General features: G+C 39.5%; 1 long non-coding RNA gene across 1 annotated transcript in view; it reads right to left on the reverse strand.

The window, feature by feature from the left end:
• LOC145535225 (uncharacterized) overlaps positions 1 to 15,726 on the reverse strand; it is a 228,630-nt gene extending 212,904 nt beyond the window's left edge. Inside the window, exon 1 of the long non-coding RNA XR_014075333.1 lies at positions 15,480 to 15,726. This is a non-coding gene — a long non-coding RNA (uncharacterized LOC145535225). The remainder of the gene's footprint in view (positions 1 to 15,479) is intronic.
• Between the last annotated feature and the right edge of the window lie 280 nt (positions 15,727 to 16,006).

The following is a 16,006-nucleotide window of genomic DNA, read 5'->3' on the forward strand; positions in this document are numbered from 1 at the left end:
CTGGAACTCAGGACTACACAGACGTTCACACCAGCACCGCAAGTGAGGACAGAGTACCAGGGTTTTGTCAATACATGGCTTTGTGCTGTGCAGTGTTTTTATGCTTTGTGTGGGTGGCATCTGTCAATCCTTCTTCCCAGAGAATGCAGTTTCTCAGGGACTGGGTCAGGGTTCTGACCCAGGTTCCTTCATTCAATCTGTCCCTGGGATCCATGCATGAGAAGAAATTTCTTTGAATTTCTAGCATCTGAGAGCATGGATTTTTCAGGGCTTTTGTATGTTTTCCCCTAATTTTAGAGTTTCAATGAATCTCAGTCAGAGTTTTGTAGAACCATTTCTATTTTCAAAGAGCTTTTAAATAATTTGATTATTACTTGAAAGTTCAAATAGAAGAGCTAAAGTGAACCAAATGGCCTTTCCTTGTTAAGTAGAAATGTTTCTGTTGTACATATGTAAAGCCATGAAACAGAGGCCTAATTACTTTACAGGTTTCAATATGTAGTTCTTAAGAGCAAAGAAGTTACTGCACATTTATATGAATAAGAGTTAACTAAGCAGGTTTAGACATTGATTTGATTATATATTTAAGTGAATTATTGCTTTTTAAAATATGCTTACCAATATAATTGAGTACATAAATTAGTACATATATTTCCTACATAAGTATTTATAATTCAATATTATCCATTAGATTGAGAGCAGTATTTCTTGACAGCAATATAATTTTATAATTGTCACTTTTTCCTAATTTTTCTACCAAAACAAAGCATATGTGATCAAGACACATTTAAATACATTTAGATGTCAAAATAAGTGTAATTATATTTTGACTGATGCAAAATTAGGGAGCAAAATATTAATATTCCAATTGTCTAGTTCAAAGAATAAAACTGACTTCATTACTATGCTACTATAAATTAACATTAGCATTTTTCTAAGGCTATATTATGAATTAACACAAGAGGATTCAGAACCATCTGATTAAACTACTGATCACACTGCAGTTTGGATGAAGATCAGCTGTTTCATGCATGACCTGCAACCAAGACTGGAAAAAGACATAATTTAAGAAACTGTCTCCTACCTGGATAGAAGGACCTTTCTATCAGGTTCTCTTAACAAGCTCATGTCCAATGAAACTGAAGGGATATTGAGTCTCAATTAACTCCCACTTCCAAAGGCCCTTAAGCTGGACTGGTTTATAAAGAGGCCTGCTGACCTCAAACTCACCTTAAAACAATACTCAAAAATAGGAAACTGCACTAGGACAAGACGACAACATCAGAAGTAGACAGCTTGCCCAAGATGCTGATCTGACTCGTATGATCATTTATAATGTTTTCTTGATTCCTTGGACCTATGCCTATCAATCAAATATTTTCTATCATGGACACAACTCTATGCTAGTTTAAAACTCAATCCAACTGTTGGGTTGTGTCCAATTACTTGTGTCTAGTAGTTTTGGGTTACCTTGGTGGATTTCTGTTCTCCAGGGCTCTGACTGGATACCCCCTATGAAATTTATTTTAGATGAGAGTTCAGTCCTATTCTGTCTATTCATGATATTAATAGATGGGATCCTCTCACCTGGCCAATTAATAATACCTGCTCTTATGCTGGCCATAAGTTTTCTCTTAGGGTCATTCAAACTTAGTCAGAGTGACAAGCTAAGTTTCAATAAAAAAAACTAACTTCTCATCTATTAAAAGGAAAACTCCCACAATTATGGGATGGATCTATATGGCTGGACTTCCCTTGTGGCTCAGTTGTTAAAGAATCCATCTGCAGTGCAGGAGACCTGCGTTCGATCCCTGGGTTGGGAAGATCCCCTGGAGAAGGGAAAGGCTACCCATTCCAGTATTCTGGCCTGGAGAATTACATGGACTGTATAGTCCATGGGGTCGCAAAGAGTCGGACATGACTGAATAACTTTCACTTTCACACTGCAGTTTATTTTTTTCACAAAGTTCTATACAGGAGAATTCAGTTAAGTCAAATGTTACTAAGGAAAAGATAAACAAGATTTACTAATAACCCTAATATGTGTAACTGTATGTGTAAAATTAAACTTTATTTTACATATTTAATATTCTATATTATTTTTCAGGTTTAAATGATCCTCTATATATTAGGTAAATTTGGCTGATGCTTTGACTGAAAATGCGTGAGACTGTAAACAGATGACTCAGCCAAGTCTTTTTTGAACTCTTAATCCAAGGAAACTGTAAGATAATAAAGGGTATTGCTAAATTTGTGTTAATCTGTTACATACCTATAAATAACTAACATAGATAAGATCAAAGTAAGCTCAGGCATGCTGCCACTCTGCTCCCACAGGACTTTGCGAGTATTCAGTCATTTAGAATTTACACACAACTAGTATAACTCTTTGCTTATCTTCCTTCCTTATTAGTCTATTGGCAACCTGATGACAGAGATTGTTATATATAATTCTAGAGCCTCAAAGAGTGCCTGATACCTAGTAGACACTTAAAGAATATTTGTTTTCAGATTAACTAGGATTCATTATGAGGCCATCATGACAGTGAAGTGATGCAAAAGTACTTGGAAAAACTGTTTACAAAAAGGATAGGATTTGGTTCTTACAAGAGTGGTTAAACCACTATATGCTATCTTTGAATTTTCAGCTCCTCAGGCCAAAAAAAAAAAAATCATTAATACACTATATATGACTTCAAAACAATAAGAATAATCATATAAACCACAAACGAAAATTAGCTTCATTGATTTATAGTCAAGTTTTCAACTCATACAACTGAATAACAAAAAACCCAAACAATCCAACTGAAAAATGGGCAGAAGACCTAAATAGACAATTCTCCAAAGAGGACATATAGATGCTCACCAGGCACATGAAAAGATGCTCATCATATTAGAGAAATGCAAATCAAAACTACAATGAGGTACCACCTCACACTAGTCAGAATGGCCATCATTAAAATGTCTACAAATGATAAATGCTGGAGAAGGTGTAGAGAAAAGGGAACCCTCCTACACTGTTGGTGGGAATGTGAATTGGTGCAACCACTATGGAAAACAGTATGGATGTTTCTTAGAAAACTAAAAACAGAGTTGCCATATGATTCAGGAATCCCACTCCTGGGTGTGTATGTATGTATGTTTATATGTATGTATGTGTGTGTGTGTATAAAATTCAAAAGGATGTTTACAGCAGCACTATTCACAACTGTCAAGACATGGAAACAACCTAAATGTCCACTGACAGATGAATGTATAAAAAAAGATATGGTACATATATACAATGGAATACTACTTAGCCATAAAAAATGGAATGCCATTTGCAGCAACATGTATGGACCTAGAGATTATCACACTAAATGGAGTAAGTCAGAAAGAGAAAGATATACGATATGATATCACTTATTGTGGAATCTAAAATAGGACACAAATCAACTTTTCTCTGAAACAGGTCTCACAGACACAGTAGAATAGACCAAGGGTGGTGGGGGAGGGAAGAACTGGGAGTTTGGGATTAGCAGAGGAAAACTATTATATATACAATGGATAAATTACAAGATCCTACTGTATAGCACAGGGGACTATATTCAATATCCTATGGTAAGCCATAATGTAAAATAATATAAAAAATAATGTGTGCGTGTGTGTATATATATATATATATATATATATATATATATAAATATAACTGAATCACTTTGCCACACAGCAGAAATTAACACAACATTGTAAATCAATTATACTTGGATAAAATAAATTAGAAAAATTAAAAAGTTGCAACAACAAAAAAGATCAATGAAACTAAGAGGTGATTATTTGAAAAGATACAAATTTCACTTTTTTTTCACTTTCAGAAAAAATAGACCAACTCCTAGAAATGCACAGTCTCCCAAGGCTGAACCAGAAAGAAATGGAAAATATGAACAGACCGATTACGAGCAATGAAAAGTAATCAGTAATTTAAAGAAAGTGAAAGTGAAGTCGCTCAGTGATGTCTGACTCTGTATGACCCCATGGACTGTAGCCCACCAGGCTCCTCCGTCCATGGGATTCTCCAGGCAAGAATACTGGAGTGGGTTGCCATTTCCTTCTCCAGGGGATCTTCCCAACCCAGGGATCGAACCCAGGTCTCACTGAGCCACCCAACAAAAAAAAGTGCAGGCCCAGATGGTGTCACAGGTGAATTCTACCCATTCTTCTCAAACAGTGCTATGGATGTTTTAAATTATTCTTGCATTTTGAATTTAATGTAAATAGCCTAAGTGTTAACCTTCAAATACCTCGAACTACAAAGAAAGCTAATGAAGTGGCAACTTGCTTCTGTTACTAAAAGATGGAATACTGTGTTTCCCAGACCCTCATTTGGTAGATATAGGCAGAGGTAGAATAGTCCTAAACAGTATCTGCCCAATTGCTTCATCATTGTGTGGGGAGCAGAATTTATCCCAAAATATGCCTCTTTGGTGCAAGGATTATTTTTAGTTGATTAAATTTTAAAAAAAGCAGAAATGAGAGAGGCTCTGAAAACCAAACAGAAGTTACTCTTTAGTAAGAGACATTCATAAAGGAAATCTCCCTTCCCCAGTAGCCATGCAGCAGAGTTTCCCTTGCCTCTCTCATTGTGCAGAATTGTGTACTACATCTGTAGAAAAACCAGTCTTTGACAAAGGAAATGATACACGCACAAGAAGTGGGATTAGTGAAGAAGAAAGGAGAAATGGCCGTTAAGAAGGCAGTCAAGAGAGTCCTCTCTAGAATTACAGCATATCAATGGGTACTGCTAGTTATAGTTCAAATAGAGTGTGAAAGCTGGTGATATCATTATGAAATCACAGGATATTAAATCCACCATGAAGCTCATGATCATCCTTCTCTTCTAGTTACCGATGAGGAAACTGAAGTCTAGGAAATCCAATTCAATACCATCCAATTCAAGGTCATGGTACTGTGTAGTAATAGAACTTACATCTAGTTTACCAGATTTTGACTCCAGGATCTTTTCTATTATGAGGTTCTCCCCTCCTCCATCATGAGGTGTTGTAATTCTGTCTTTCATGAGGCCAATAGCAAAACACTATCTTTAGGAGAAAAAAATTGAAGATCTAAACAACTACATTCTTTTTGGATAAAGAGAGACTGGGAAATTTTATGTTCTGAAAGATATTTCACATGTGAATAATGTTTAGGAGAAACTTGATCTAACATTTTTTAAATGTGGGAGTGACAAAAATGTCAATTTTTTTGCTTTTGTCACTGAAATATAAAGAAAATTTATGAACGTTCTTTCACTTAAAGAGTTTTACAAGGTTACTCACTTTATTTGGAGAAGGCAATGGCACCCCACTCCAATACTCTTGCCTGGAGAATCCCAGGGACGAGGGAGCCTGGTGGGCTGCCGTCTATGGGGTCGTACAGAGTCGGACACGACTGCAGCGACTTAGCAGCAGCAGCAGTAGCAGCACTCACTTTATTGTCTTAATTACCAAGTACATTTTCTCTTTGAGATAAACTTTTTTTCAATTACCAAGTAACTGCATATATTCATATATTTTTAAAGATTGGTTTTTGAAATAATTTTTATATTGTTATCTATTTTAAGTCATGTATACTAAGACAGGTTTCAAAAGAATTTTATTAGCCCCAGGCTTGAGCCCAGAGTGTTTTGCTACTAGTTTTCTCATTTCTCCAATAAACACATTTCCCATCACCCCAAACAGCATTCTTTAGATCAGACCTACAGGCTGGTCCATCACAAAGGGCTGCTAAGTCGCTTCAGTCGTGTCCGACTCTGTGCGACCCCATGGATGGCAGCTCACCAGGCTCTGCCATCCCTAGGATTCTCCAGGCAAGAATACTGGAGTGGGTTGCCATTTCCTTCTCCATCACAAAGGGCTAAGCAGGGACATATTTTTTCATTTTGAAATTGACATTCTTAGGCTACAAAAGTGAACTTCAGAATCAAATTCTTTTATTCTGTTCATCTCTGAACTATTTTACCTATGTCTGTTGCCTAACAGTGTCTCTAATGAAAACTGTGGAATCACAGAATACTAATGAGAAACTTTGGGGTCCTGGTATATTTCTTAGTTTTCCTCAAACTATAATCATAAGCAGCTTTCTACTCTGCTGAAGCAGGTGAGATACCTTATTTATTCATTTATTTTTTACTAACAATCCCTTCCCCAGGCACTTGAAAGTGCCTTGGTAAACCTTACTGCTTATTGACTACCCCTCCCCTCCAAAAAAAAAAATAAAATGAAAGAACAAGCCCTTCTCTTCTTTACAAGGAGAGGAGTTTATAAGGATGTGTGAAATACTGGATTATCAGAGGGAATAGTGTTATCCTCCAATAACTACTACCAAACATCATCAAGTGTATTTCTTCCACAAGACCCTTTAGGTCTCCTCTAACATTTTACTATTTGCATTCCCAGGCCAGACCCAGATCATTTTCAGTTGCTAATTTGAATGTCTGTTTTTGTTCAGTTACTAAGTCATGTCTGACTCTTTGTGACTCCATGAACGGCAGCATGCCAGGCTTCCTTGTCCTTCACTATCTCCTGGAGTTTGCTCAAATTCATCTCCATTGAGTCAGTGATGCTATCCAACCATCTCATCCTCTGTTGCTCCCTTCTCCTGCCTTCCATCTTTCCCAGCATCAGGTCTTTTCCAATGAGTTGGCTCTTCACATCAGGTGGCCAAAGTATTGGAGATTTCCTTTACAATTGACTGGTTGGATCTCCTTGCAGTCCAAGGGACTCTAAAGAGCCTTCTCCAACACCACAGTTCAAAAGCATCAGTTCTTGGCACTCAGCCTTCTTTATGGTCCAACTCTCACATCCATACATGACCACTGGAAAAACCATAGCTTTGACTATATGTGTGCTTTTAAGTTATAGAAAATCTTCATTTCGTGGAAGTGCAGAGAGATGATGGGTTCACTCAGTGTCCATGTGTATCTTAATCCTTACTTCACAGCAACTTCAATATATTTTTTTTTTGCTATGAATAAGCCTCCCCCAGTCCCTCTACCCTTTTCCAGGAGATCTTATTCACTACATAGACTGACAGAAAGAACCCTTCCTTTTCCTGACCCTCATTATATTTTTGGCTCCAACTTACATGTGGCTATATTTATGTGTGGTCCTACTGTTTGTTATTCCTCTATACTTTTGGATTTTTTTCTCAAATTTATTCCTACTCAAATTTGTTTTTAATATAATTATCATGTCTACCTTGTTACAGTGTGTCTTTTCTGGAAAGTACTTTCTTTCCCCAATGGCTTCCGTTTGATCTGCCTGAACTGTTCCTCTTGTTGTTATTCTCGTTCACACACCAAGTCCTTCCCTCTCATATCCAGCCCTCCATAATAAGGCCCTGCTACACTTTTGTTTTTTCACCCATGACTTGTCCCCTCTTATCTTATGCATGATTCAAATTGTACTCTTTTTCTTTCCTAAACAACATCATGCCTTAAAGTGCTTTATACAGCTTACACAATCTTTACATCTTTATGCATTATATTACACAGCCTTTCCTTTCTGTTAGAATTCACAACTTTCCTTGCTCCAGACTCAACCTATTCAATATCCTAGCATTCTTTCAGGCACATCTCAAACACAGCCTCCTCAGACGGGCTTTTCCTTGAAAATCTCTTGCCATTCTTTCTTCACTGCACAACAGTTTATCTAATTGCCATTTGTATTTTACTGCATTATATGATTCTATAAGGCAGGGAGAGTGTCTTTGTCACTTTAGTTGTTTCTGGAGTCTATAATAGTATTCTTCTGCCTTCTGACTAGCTATTATAGAGTCCTTGAGGGTGTCAGATCAGTGTTCTACTTAGAATACAACTAATTTATCTTTTAGTGATTCTAATCTTTCAATACATAGTGCAACATCTTCTGATTTACTTCAACTTGCAGTTTGCTGTTTCTATAGGCCAGCACTATTGACCATAAGTGACTTAAAAATAGTGCAATATTTGGTATACTATGTTTTAACTCATTTTTATACATTTAATTAATTTGTATACCCTCTAAATTTATATTTTTATTTTATAAAAGTGGGGCACTGACATTTGTGATCTAAATCCAATCCCAATGCTCATGCTTTCTGCCTACATGTGTGAATTGTTACTAATATTGGGTTGGCCAAAAAGTTTGTTTGGATTTTTTGTAAGATGTTAAGGCAAACCCGAACGAACTTTTTGGCCTATCAATACATCTGCCAAAGAAGGTGACATTCTTTGTACTCTACACAACAGTGTGATAAGACAGGCATGGGTACCTTTGCGAACAAAATATGTGTTACTTAAGCATGCAAGTTGTGTTTTAGATATTTCCTTCATATGCCCAAACTAACAACAATCATTAATACAAAACAGTTTTATTCAAATTGAATGACTTAGCAAATATGCTTCTTCTACACACAGGGTTTATAAGAGTAAAAGAAACATTTACACTTAAATTCAATAACCACTAACAATGAATCATGGTCCATTGTTATTCATAAAATTAAAGGAGTCTGGTGACATAGGAAATGACAGTTTAGTACTTTTGGAGGTCCAATCCCTCCAGGTTTCCTGAGATCTATTTCATGTTTGAAAGGACTGACACTTAAAGGGGAATCTAGTGATCTGAGTGTGTTCAGCTTTTCTTTAGACATTCACACACTAGATGAATTTGTTTTTCAAATGAGGATTTTAAAAAGGGATGTATCCTGACCAGGGCCACCTAATTTCTAAAGGTTTTTGTATATGTTGGAACTACTAAAATGGCAGTACACATTTATCAACTTGCAGAAGAAATTGCAAATGAAATTTCTGAGTCTGGTGTACTGGTAACATTTCTAAGTAACTATGTCAATGCTTCCAAGTGTCATCCATGATGACACAATATCTTATACATTGAACTTGTTTTTTTCCAAATTATTTGTTCCATATAGGACTTAAGAAATATTTTCTAGCACACAGTTTTAAATTGCTTACATTTATTTAACACTTTCCCACTACTAGTTTTTATAAAATCTTCAGCCAGATTTTTTTCTCAGCATATTATGGGAAAATATAATCTTATTGTGTATTATAAATATTTTACCATTTTGATCTGATTCATGTTCATTACCTCAGGCTGTTCTGTGTATTCTTATTCGTATTTTTATTAGGATAACATAATTTTATTCTCATGTTGAAAACTTGTTCATACTGGCCTTTGGAAGAATGTTCTGGTGAAATTTAAGTTGTAACTGTAATCTCCTTGAGAAAAATAAAAAATGTGTAGGCTGCAAGAGGGTGTGAGCAATGCTTGCAAAGAATTCAGTTATAAATTGGAAAAAAAAAAAAATTCTTGTCTCAAAAGGTAAAGGGCTCAGATTGGAGAAGAAAAGCATCTCCCTCCACATTTTCTGCTAAGAAATATTAAAATGTGTTCCCTTGTACTTGATTTTATTTTTCTGTTTTTGTCAGAAGAAGACATATAAAGCTTATAAGAAAATTTCTTCAGCACTATTTACTAATACCCTAACTGCAATCACATTCAAGGTCTGAGGATGCTAATAGGCTTAGAGCTGTAATTACATTGCAGTGACTTTTGACTTCAAGATAAGTTTCATAAGCACAAGAATTTATGCTAGCTAACATTTAAACACAAATTTTAATTATGATATAAAAATCAAATTAAAGTGTATTTGACTAGATGAATACTTTAATTTATTTAGCCTTTTACTAGAAATAATGTTTAGACCTAAAGAATATAGATATAGAGACAATGCTCTTTATGAAGACATAAATGTAAGGTAAGATTCTTTAAAGGAAGAAAATTAGAAATGAATGAAAATGGCAAGCATGAATTATTTTGTTACTACATTTGTTATTAAATTTCACTTAAGAAAATCACTAATTTGAAATTGCAGAGATTCTTTGGCACAATTTACCCCTGTGAACCAATACCATGAGATGGTAGTGTCTACGTTGCAGAATGTCATTCTTACCAACACTTCCAAACTCCTTACACAGATTAAAAAGAAATATCAAGAAATTGCTATTATAATTGACAAAACAGTTTGAAATCAGATGAGCACAACATCTTTGTGTCGCAGACACGATGAGACAAAGTGGCTTCCCTAAGGTTTTAGGAGTGGTTATGGACTATCAAACAGCAGTAGTGAACTGCTGTTGGGTCTAGTATGGTTACCATAACTTCCTGAAAATAGAAATAGCAGCCTAAACAGTGCTGCAAATAAATGTCTGAGGTTTAAAATACCTGGTCTCTTAATGAACACCAGAGAAAAGTAACTAGCTAATTAATTGAAAGGAAAAAAAATCCTGCTGGGGTAGGCTTGTCCTCTTTTAAACTGATGTGTACAAGTAAGTGGGCAGGCACAAATGCCCAAATACTCAAGAAAAAGAAGGTAGGAATTTTAGCAACACATTTTTTTCAGAAGTTGCCAGAGTTCTTGTGAAACTGTGAAAGTAGTTAATTTCCTTTTTCTACACATGCTGATCCCATTGTCTATGTTTCACAATCAGCATATAATCAGTGTTTTCTGAGTGAAGGAATCCATCAGTCAGTTCAAGTACTAAAGCTCAAATTCCCTAATTCAAAATGTAGAGACTCACCTCTGCCTCCACTGAAGAAACACAAAGTACTACAGATGAGACAGGAGGGAAAGGGACAGGACACAAACGCTGGATAAATGAGGAAGGGACACAGCTATTGGGATGCAACAAAAACCTGGAACCAGCTGCAACAAAGGTGGCTTTGAGAGGAGTCCAGTCATTGACTTTTATCTCATTATACCTTCATTATAATACTAAAAGATCACTCCTCCTTATGCCATGTCAATTCCAAGATGAACCATAAAAGGCAAAAAAAGTGGGCAGTGATCCAATTCCTGGGAAATCCTTGTCCTTCCCTGAAATAGCAAGAATATTCCTTCCACTCATTAGCATATAAAATTATTCAGCCCATAAAAACCAGTGACCCCATGCCCCAGGGCCCCTCTCATTTTCTGAGATGACCCCCCATGCCCTGGGGTTGCTCTCACCTTCTAAGAAGGTCTGCATTCTGCCTATGAAATGTGTATCCCTCTATTTTATCAAGTAAACTCTTTTTTGCCTTTCTTTGGCTCCCTCTTGAATTCGTTCCTGTGCAAAGCCACTTGGCAGTCTGTCCTAAGGACTCCTGCGGGTCCCAGGATGTGACATTTCCCTCTCCTGCAACAAAGCTGCTCATCTCACTTGAAAATTCCTATGTGAAACTACCACCCTGAATGTCATAATGAACATCTCATCTCATTCTCAGACCCTAAGCTCTTCATTTTAGAGGTGAGAGTGTGTACAACAGGACAATGTATTATGCTTTTTACATTGCACTACACACATCCTTATTATCCCAGTCAATTTAAGAACATGTGCCATCTTCACGGGTTCAGCATCCAACCTGCAAACGGTTATACCTTGAGCCAACTTCCTACTCCAGGAAGTAGCTAGTGCCATTGGAGGCTAGCTATCAAAGCCACAGAACACCCACTCTCTAGTGTGCCAAGGGCTCAGAAACCATGCAAAGAAGTCTGAGTTGAAGACATCATCTGGATTGATTCAGAAAACACATCATCCACACTTACCCTCACATCTGTTGAGTTACTGAGGTACTTAGCATCCACGTATCCCTCTAATTTCCAAGTGGAAAAACAAGACATACTTGAAGCTGCACACCCACATTCACTACCGTGGGACTCCTGGCCTGTCTTCCCTGTTGCTTGTCAATATCAACTATTACATAGACCCAGGGTCAAGGAAGAAGGGCCACTGTTCACAGAGAAAGAAATACTCATCTCTAGCAAGCAATAAGACAACACCCAGCAACAACTGAAACATCCACAGATGGATGAATGAATAGAGACTACGTCACCAGTAATAACCCACTAGGTTCCTGGAAAAATAAGATGGAATCTAGGTGATAAGATAAAGTTTAACTTCTTTTGTGCTTAGTCTAGTTTCACTTGCCTACAGGAAGCCCTGTGCAGAGGCCTTGCTCCTAATCTATCACATTACAGCTCCCAGTCCAGAACCTCTGTGCCTGATATCCCAGTTGGCATGCTGTGTGCAGAAGTACTTCACAGGACACCTCAATTCAAGATGGCAATGGCATACCACGTGCAGAGATGCAGCACCCAGCACTTCAGTTTGAAATGTCCTGAGGAAAATAGCTGTGCCTGACCCTCAAGGACTCGGCCCTTCCTCCGCAGGTGAGAACGCTATAGAGTAGCCCTTTTTGGGAGAGCATGCACTTTGGAGCAAGAGCTCACATCTCTCCATTCTTTAATCAAAGAATAAAGCCTTCTTTTGCTTCTGAACCAAACTTGGTCTCCTTCTATTGGAGCAAGTGACACAGGGCAGGAGGATCCTTATTGGAGCCTAACTTGAAAGGGTTACAAATTTTGGTGACCCAGGTGTGATGGACCATGGCCTTTTTGCCTGCAGCTATCCACTAGGCTCTGGGCTTACCCCAGTTCCAGAAGGAGGATGGCAGAAGCTTTGGGAGGTTTGAGTGAGGATGACTGACTGTGACCTTTGACTATACTCTGATGGGGTAAAATGGTGGCAGAATTCAGAGCAACTCTGCTCAACAACTCAACAGTCAGGTGTGGTGTGCACACAGCGTAGCTCCCAGAGTAATCTGGACTGTGACCCCTTGAGGGGATCATACTGTCATTACTGGGGAACAGAGATGGAAACTCATGTGCCAGTCCACTGCCCCTGACTGGCCTTCCCACAGTCCCAGACAACCAGGGCAAGTGAGGATCTGTGGACTAAAGGGAATTGTGGCCATTTTGCCCACTGTCTCACCAGTAGTATTGCCCTCTTTAATCCAGTACAAACGGCAGTGGCAACCAGGCTTTTTGCTCTCCTTGCCAACCTCCAGGGGTCAACAGTAGCATTCTCCATAGTCACTTTTGGTTTGGTAAAGGAAAGTGGCGCGCCCCGTGAGCCAAGAGGTGAGACCAGGACAAGGACCAGGTAATAATGACCACATGACAAAATGGAATGAAAATGCTCCATTTGAGTTTAGGAAAAAGGCATTGGGGACACCAGAGCGTGAAAGGTTCCCAAGGAAGGTGACCAGTGACTTGACCTCTTCTGGTCAGTGCTAGTTTCTCTGAAGTGGGTTGGAGAGCCCTGTGAGCTGCTGCCAAAACCGGGAACCCCATTATTGGGAAGCCCAGTAAGCTGCTGGCAAGAACAGGAAACACCCACTGCCCAATCTCTCCTCCCCCTCCCCTTAGCTTGTGTGGCAAGGTGATTCTTTATTGACCCCTAAGGTTCCACAGGCTATCCTCAAAATATCTGCACAAAATACCAGCTGCTCCAGTGATCTGGTGAGTGTCCCATGGGAATCCTTCATGCTTTTAGTGGTCCTTCTCACCGAGTGAGAAGTCTGAAAACTCGTTCTCTTTGGCCAAAAGGAAGAAAGAGAAGAGCCCTGTCTCAGACAGCTGTGCCACTCCCTAAAAGACCAAGGTGGTCTGAAACGAACGTGGCTAAGCTGCTCTGGCCTGGAAGCAGTCCCCTCTATCCTCCTGTGGGACATTCTGACTGAGGAAGAACAGACTATTTCAAGCACAGGCCACCATGAATTCAAAGAGAACCCCCAACTGTATCACATCTCATGCCTACTTGGGTCTCTTGAGGAATCCATTTATAGTTTGGTTGCTGGTTCCAAATTTCCTGAATTCGAAATCTTATTTGGGTCAAATCTCGTGGCACTTCTGTGCCAACAAATCACTCCAGCTGCCCCCTTGGTAACTGGTAACAAATCCAAAACAGAACACCTAAGGTATGTGGAACCAAACGTCCACCATACCTAAGCACATCCAAGTAGGGTGCATCCTGCAGAACTGGAAGTTTTTCATGTATGAAAATATTTAATTTTCCTATGTAATACAGCCTGCCTCCAACGCTGGCTAGGAGATATGAGAAGTTGGCCTGTCACTGGGTCTTCTAATTACCAGCCAGGGTCCAACAACCCACAAGGAAAAGTACTTCCTTTGAGGCAGTTCCCTTATGGAGAAGGACTCATTCAGGTATACACATCCCATTTACCATTTCTGATCTGTATAACCACACAAGTCATAGTAAGGGGTGGAGGTAAGATCCAGAAGGGTTCCTGAATCTAATTAGGGGAATCTTTCGGATCCATGACCCCACCTGGCTAACACCCAGAGCCTCCTCAATGTACTCCTAATGGGAATGAAAAGGCCAGGGTCTTTTTAAAAGTCAGAGAGGAAGAGACAAAGGGAATAGAAACAATGTAGTTTGTGTTATTTTCAGACCTGGGAATTAAGTGCCCCCAGATAATAAACTCAACTGGGACCACCAATGAAAAAGAGGGAGGAAGAAAGATATAGACTCATTTTAAAAACATGATCCTAAAGGGAAGCTAGGCAACAGGAAAGAAACCTGTCAACTGGAATAGATAAAAAGAAATCAACAACTAACAGAAAATCCTTTGGCATTCCTAGAGCCTCAGGGAATGCCTCCAAATCTACATAACAGCTGACCCGGAGTCTTTGGAAGGGGACACAATCCTGAGGTCATATTTCATGTCTCAAAGTGTCCCTGACATCAGGCATAAACTTCACAAACTGGAAATAGAAGCAGATACCTCTACCTCTTGCCCGGTTAAGGTTGCCCAGAGGGTGTTTAATAACTGAAACACAGAGGAGGAAATGTCAGCATAAAATGGCCTGGGCACAAGCCCATCTACTGGCTGTTGCCCTCCAATGTCAACTTGTCAGCCAGGGAATCTGGACAAACCACACATGGAGACTCTCTCCTACATAAAACTCCTTTTCCAAAAAACAGCAAATGATAAGTAATCTCATATGCTGCGCCCAGCAGTAGAGATTTTAGGATGTTAGCTGCCAAGGGAGGGGTCTGTCACTGACCAATACGCCAAGTTGCTTTTACTTCAATGTGAGTGGCCAGACTGAAAAAAGTGTGCAGGAGCCACTGGTAACAGCAACTTGGCAAACAGAAGGCAGCTAGCCTCACCCGGCGGCAGAACAAATGAGGAGAAGGATCAAAGAGGCCCTTCCCAGCCTTGCTGGTTTCCGCCTTTTTCCTGGGCCCCTTAATAATCATCCTTCTCTTGCTGACATTTGCGCATGTATCTTAAACTGTAGTGTCCTTTGTCTCCAAAAGGTTAGAATCTATAAAACGTCCGAGGGTGGTTGCTCAGAGACGCAAACAGGGCTAAGACCTGAGGAAAATCAAACATAACTCAAGGCAGCTGGGGAGAAGCTCCGCTCCTCTCCCCGGGCTATGAAATCAGTAGAAAGCAGTTAAAGGCGGCAAACCATCGCCCCTCAGCGCCCCTCGACAATAAGGAGCCCACCAAAGGCCAGAGGAGGGATGTGTCACCAGCAAAGATTAACAATTCCCGGAAACGCAATTGAGACAAACAATGGAGTCTAACCTTGTTTTTTTCCCCTCTGTGTTTTGTCTTCTTTCTCTTGCTCATAGGGTGCCATGTGAAGACCCCACACAGCCCGCACTTGGCTCTTTACACCAGAGTTCTCTAGTGCAAGGTGGCTGCATCCGACCCCTCAGTTCTGCCGGCTTTGCGCAGAGACGCTGTGCTCCGCGCTGGGACTTGGAGCATGAGCAACACCGCGATCCTGCGAGAACTCCATCTCGCGAGATCTCCAGCATTAGCGAACTCCGCCACGTGAGAACACTGAACTTTCCTCGCTGATCCCGTTAAAGCAGCCCCGCCCATGGCCTGGCCTGTTAGGGAGAGCATGCTCAAGAGCAGGAGCTGACACCTCTCCACCTTTTAATTAAAGAATACAGCTCTCCATTGCTTCTGAACTGAATTCCACCTCCTTCTATTGGCTTGAAGGACATTAGGCAGGAGGACCCTTGTGGGGGCCCAACTCTAAAGGGTCAGTAATGTATATCGTATATACATACAGTAGAATAATATTCAGCCTTAAAAATGGA

This window comes from Giraffa tippelskirchi, chromosome X (genome assembly GCF_054371585.1).
Source record: "Giraffa tippelskirchi isolate mGirTip1 chromosome X, T2T-mGirTip1v1.2.pri, whole genome shotgun sequence".
NCBI classification, from domain to species: domain Eukaryota; kingdom Metazoa; phylum Chordata; class Mammalia; order Artiodactyla; family Giraffidae; genus Giraffa; species Giraffa tippelskirchi.